The following is a 6,478-nucleotide window of genomic DNA, read 5'->3' as shown; positions in this document are numbered from 1 at the left end:
CTGCAAACGTTTAAATCGATCTTCCCGCCCCCCTCCGTCCTCCTTCTCCCTGCCTCGGCAGGACTCGGAGGCCCCAGTGTCTCGAGGGGACCACTCGAATCTCGTTACCGGGCCCAGCAGGATTCCGATTACCATTTCTCGGACAAATCGTCGCCTCGGAGCCCGTCGCCGCGGCCGCATCGCGCTTTAAGCGATGGTGGATGGTCATTGATGTTGGTAGGCGGATGGGCGAATAACGAGCCGATCGCCTCGTGCGCGCGAACCGCTAGAGATGAATATTCTTACGAGTAGTACAATGATGTCATCGGGGCAGATGCCGGCAGCGACGGGGACCGATGGGTAGCGCAGCCGTGTTAATAAGCGAGGCAGACAGGCTGGGATCTGGGATGGGAACACACTCATCAACGACAGCTAATGAGTGACGAGTAGTCGGTTATAATAAGACACCGATCGAACCGTGCCAATATGCAAGTACCAAAGGATGATGCCGCGTAATCTGGCATCTCCGGGAATGTGGCAAACTGCCATCTGAAACGTAACGCGACCGAACCGGGCGCCGCCGGGCGCGAGGCAGTCGCGTCAGACGAGACACGCGTGTGGCACCGATGATGAGCAATCGCCAAATCGGCGCAAACGGCCGAGTGCGAATAGAGGCAGCGGTACGATGTAGGCCGTATATCAATCGGTTTATCTACTTGTCGACGCGTGTGGTCGACGGCGGGTTATGTCGCGGTTGGCGCGACGAGGCGAACGACGAGGTCGAGGAAACGATGGAGAAAGAGGAAGGACGAAACGACCCTCCACGTTTCGTCTTGATACGCGTCTTGATTCTCATTCTCTTTCTCTCTTTCCCTCTGTCGCGTTACGGAATCAAATAAACCAAAGAGATCGAAACTCGCGTTTTTTCTTTTCGCATATTCTTCAGTTACATTGCATATGAATCGTGGAAGAAACGTGCCATTCAATCTTGCTTGCCGTTTATCTATGCCGATTATCTATCGGCCTTCCACGATAAATTGTAATTTTCATTCGTGCTGCTTCTTGTTGCTTCGCGGGTCTACCATTATCAGACTCTTGCGAATCCACCTTCCGTTGTCTGTCATCGCTCTCTTCTTTGTCACCACTCGTAGGGTCGTAAAACTATTCGCGGCCTCTTCTCGCCGGCGCACTCGCGGCAATCGCGATGATTCATCGTCCATCGCGTTTCTCAATTAGGTAACGCGGGGCACGATCTCTCTCTCCTTCTCTCGCGAATGGCCGATGGCTAACGTAATTCCGAATAAATCAAATCCCTTTTTACCGGCTTCCCGACGGGAGGGCTTTATGGGTCCTCCCGCGTCCTTGAGGACGGCGCCGCGCAGCCAAAGTCGACCACCAGTCATAAAACTATCTTCAGTATCCGCTGGGCTGGACGGATAATCACGGACAATTATGTTGAGTTTCATTGTCGCGTAAAAGATCCGGCTACGTCGTACGTACGTGGACATCCACCATCGTCCACAAATGTAATCCAAGTCCATCCAAGTTCCAAGTCGGATTTTACTACCCCGTTGAATTCACATCGCGTCGATAAACAGATTCAAGCGAAGCAGTTGGCTGTTGGAGAGCAATAATAGACGGAACGAAAAACTGTGAGCTCCATTTTATTTAAACGATTTTAGTTCCATTTTAGTTAAACGAAAATTCATTGATGGTGGAACGCGTAGAAATTGTCTGCTTCGCGTCAATGAGATTCACGTGGCAATGTATACGTGATGCGGTTGTACCAACGCGGAAACGGCTCTTCTCGCTCGAGAACGTAGAGCGTAGCTAAAACAGTTGAAACATGAGGACGTTAGGTACAGGAGCGCACAGCAGCGTCAGCGATCCATAATTTACCGCTCGAGATGCTTTCGCGCGCGGCTGTTTCCGTTTAATTTATGGGTTTTTAAAGAAGCAACCTCGAGCTTCTACGGATTTCAATTTTCGAGAATTTTCTACCGCGTTACCGTTGATTCCTCTTTACGATTCTCACAGGAATTTCATTTCTCTCTTAAAGACGCAAAATTCACCGCCTATCTTAAATGTTAAATTGTGCAAACTTTTGCGTAGACTTTCACGCGATAACTAATACCGTTTAATCTATTTACGCTGGATATCGTTTGTTTATCGTTTGTTGTTTAACACATTTCTTATTGTTAAAATGTTGTGCATAATTTGCTCTTTCTAATTTTATAAATATATTAATTTATAGGAAAATGTCGAGATGCATCCTGAAATTGCACGTTAAGCGTCTTCTTCAATATAACTTGGTTTTTTTCATGCAATTTTCCATCAACTGTTGATGTAACAAATATGCGCAACGCGAAAATATTACACATGCGCGCACATCCATGAGACTGTGACTGACTTATATTTAAATAAATTATTGCGAGAGCACATTTGCATGGCAAGGCGAGCCGCTCGTGGCTCGCTTCCCGACGGAACACCTGGTGCACATTGTATGCATATTCGATGATTACTCGGGACGACGCCAAAACAATACGTGACCGTCGGCACTTCGGATCGTCTTTGAGCTTTTGTCAAATAATGTACTTTTGTCGTACAAACTCAATACAATTTCTCACGTTTCATTTCGTATTGTTATTTATGGGAGGTATCCTATCACAAACACTGATTACTATCTCCATCGACCTCTTTGTTGCAGATCACCCTCGAAATACTACTGGCTATTAAAAGTTCGTTTTCCTGGAGAACGCACGAGGGAGGATGCCCCTCAATTAAAAAGATCCTCTTTGACAGGAATTTCCTTGGAAGGGCGCGGTTTAACTTAAGTGGTATTTAATAACGTAACAATTATATGGTAGGCACTGGACCTTCGAAACCGCATCGAGGATCGATCGGTCCTCATCGCGTCTGATCTTTCTCCTTCTGTTTCCCAAATTCAGCCGCGCGGCGCGCACTGTCGCTTCTTCATTTCGTTTTCCTTCATAAAATCTACGAATAATCTTCAAGAGGAACTCTAGAGGAAATGGTAAACGCATACATAATTCGATTCATTCGGCCATAAACGCGTAAGTTCCGAATGCCGGCACAAAACAGACACTAATTAAGGTCCGATTTGTCCAGCTTTACAACAACTTGTTACACAATCTTTGTTTTACTCGTACATCCAAGAAATGAGTGGCTCCCATTGACGAAGGTGATTGCACGATATCTTGCCAGAACAAGGATAGATTAGATATCTCTGTTGTTTCAGATAATGTATCTTAAAACCTTTTGTCGGTATCTATTGATCTTCCTTACGATATGTGACTTCAAGTGCCGACTTTATTATCGCACTTTGTGTACGTCGTTGCATCGTCTGGGAAAACGTTTGTAAAGTTCATTGTTGTTTCTTCTTATACTCTTTGCACGTCGTACTTGAACTCGCGTCACGCCCATCAACTTTCACAGTCATCGAATAAATTTATGTAAAATACATTGGATACACACAGTGGGCCCAGTTGTAAAATTTGCCGCGCTTTTATTAACGCGCGTATAATTGGCCATCGATTGAACCCGCCCAGTTTACCGGTCGTAAACACGTGGGTCTCGATTTCGAATGTGAATATACACGTATATATGTACTGTGTATGTATATATACTAATATATGTATATGCATATATATACGTGCACGATGTGGCTATATCGACCACTACAATTTTTTTCTAAATTTCAGCTAACTTTCAGGGAGCGGACCGTTTACAACGCAACACAAGGTAAGCCTTAACAACCAGGTCGGGAATCATCGGTGTAGCCAATTAAAACCAGAAACGACCAATTACCTCAGGCTTGTGCGAAGGGCTCCCTCCACAACTACCTCCGGAAACCTTTACGCGACGTGATACTTTTTTCTACTATCCTGCTCACTTTCTTCCCTCTTTGTTCGAATAACGCGTCCCGTTCGAGAGAATCGTGCTCACGCACGTTTTACGCACATTTGACGCGAGCGATGAGAAATAATCAAGTGAAACAACTATCGTATCTCGAGGACCATCAGCAGCGATACAACGCGATGCACGTTGCTTTATATACTTTCGGCGAATTCTTCCCGCGTCTTAAACGACGCAGCAGTGCCAGCATGCCGAGCCTTCGAGCGAAAAGAGTTCTGTGCAGTGAAAATAGGGCTGCTGCAGACCGGTGGAATCGTTGGGCGTACCTGGTTTTTAGAGACGTTGCTCCCGTCGGGTCGTAAACACAGGGCGCCGGGTTACGAGCGGACCCGGATCGTTTTTTTGAGGACGATACGTTTTCGACCGCGGAAGCTACCTAAAGATTTTCGGCTCGAGAATCTGCCCTCTCTCCTCGCTAGCGCGCACTTTCTTACTAAATCGATCCGGCTCTACGAATTTGGTAGACGAATGGACCCGTTCTGGGAAGTTGAGAGGCCGCCGTAAATCATGCAGCGAAACCAATAGCGCGCACCTCTAATTTAATATGTCTCTCGCGACTTAATTTAGTCCAGTACAATGTAATTTTTTACGCTTCGCATACCCTTTTTCTCTCTTTTCTCTCTGCAAGGAAATTACGTTCCAAGTACTTTGGTAATTTCTCAAGTCTTTACAAATGGCAGAGAAGAAGAGAAAAAGAGATTGCAACACGACGATGATCATCGACAGAATGAAATAATGGAAATTATTTTAGTTTTAATGGAAATAAGAAAAAGGAAATTAAAAATTTGCAATTTCTTCCATGTCTACTTTCCTATCTACTTTCCTCAACGCGATTAATAGAATGGTGAATCAGTTGGCGTTTCTGTTCCGGCTGGAACCAATGATTCGTCAACGTCGTTCGACTTGATTTCGCTTTGCTCCTCATCGAGAAAGGTTTTGCAGGAATTTCTGAACGACGATGAAAACCGGACGGCACGGATGACGCGTCCATAAATCGCGCGTAATTTCCGCTGAATTCTCAAAGGTCTCGACTCGTGCGATATATCGCGTCGAATTCCAATTCGCTGTCTGTCGAAATTGCCTTCAATTTAGCAATTAACGAGGGGCGGTGAGGGCTAATAGGAGGGTAGCTAGACACATCGGGTCGCTTGAGTGACAGCTCTGACCTCTCCCACCAGTTTATACGCGTCTCGCACTTACCCCGAGTCGAGACGATCGAGTTCACCCACACACGAGATTCCGTTTCTCGTCTCAAAGTATTTTTAGAACGATTGGCATTACGCGAACGCGGCTCTCTAACGCCGTTTTCCCATACTCGATCCCATACTGCAACGGCTCTTATCCTGAGTTCATCGCGTTGCGTCTGTATCAGAATCGCGTCAGAATCGTTTTCTCGGACCAACTGCCCAACTTTCAATGTACGATACTCGCATTGTCGTCAAAAAGTTATGAAAAGAGATCGCTCGTGCGTCCGCAAATTCGCGAAATGATGAATGTCTTCCATTTCTTCTAATTTCATAATCCCTCGCAATCCCTCCCGTTCTTCTTTCTTTCTTTCTTTCTTTTTTCTTGGTTTCGGCCGACAACTCTCAGGGGAAGAACTCTCATGTGCCAGAGAAGTGTTTCGACGTTACAAAAGAAGCGACTGCACGAAATTCCAGCACGAGATGAAGATGGCAAACGCGAGGGGCGCCGTTCCATCACGATGCAAAGTGACGGGTGACGTCCCGGGTTGATTCTCCCGCGGGAGCAAGTGTCTCGAGGAAGATCGTTTTCGTTGGCAACAGAAAAAAGGAAGGAGACAGGAGCAAGCCCCTTTTTCACGCTGGATGGCCTTATACCGGCACGAGGGCAGAGCTCAATTTCGACGACAGGTAGATGGGTAGGTAGCGGGTACCCACTCGTTGCAACAATGGCCCTCTCGAGCACGTCCCTCGAGACTCTATGGTACTCATCCATGGATTTGGACACTCAAGGGCGATAAATGGCCCTGGCGTTGGAGGATAGTTCGCGGCAAGTCTATACAAGCAAGTTTATATTATACCTATTATCACTTACGGAGAAAGATGCAGTCAAACGGCTGCCGCGCGTTCAACGAGTCACTCGTTACTTTGGCATCTTGACATCTTGACATCTTGACATCTTTTTGCGTTAAATCAACTCGATCGATGTAGTCGACAATCTTAACGTCTACTTTAATTGAGAGACTTTACTCGCGTTAATCACGCGCACGCGCGCATGCACGTACATCGCAGACGATTGTGTCATAGATAAATTTCAGCTTACGCAAGTTGTTAACGCAAATTGAACGCGCAGTCAAACGATGCAACAAATGTACCGTTGGTATCGACGTCGAGCGTCGCGCGTCGTTGACTCGTCCTTTCCCCAGCTTTCACGATTCAGGTACTATTCCCACAGCCATTCATGCACACGGAATAAATCTCGCAACGAAAAAACGTCAACGGTGGTCCGAAGGCGGAGACACCTCTCTAGGGCTACCGTACGGTTCCATCCACAGGGGGTCCATCGTCTCATCTTCTATCTCGGGCGCCGCTTTTGATCG

Source organism: Ooceraea biroi, chromosome 8 (assembly GCF_003672135.1).
Source record: "Ooceraea biroi isolate clonal line C1 chromosome 8, Obir_v5.4, whole genome shotgun sequence".
Classification (NCBI taxonomy): domain Eukaryota; kingdom Metazoa; phylum Arthropoda; class Insecta; order Hymenoptera; family Formicidae; genus Ooceraea; species Ooceraea biroi.
This window is presented reverse-complemented; position numbering follows the sequence as displayed.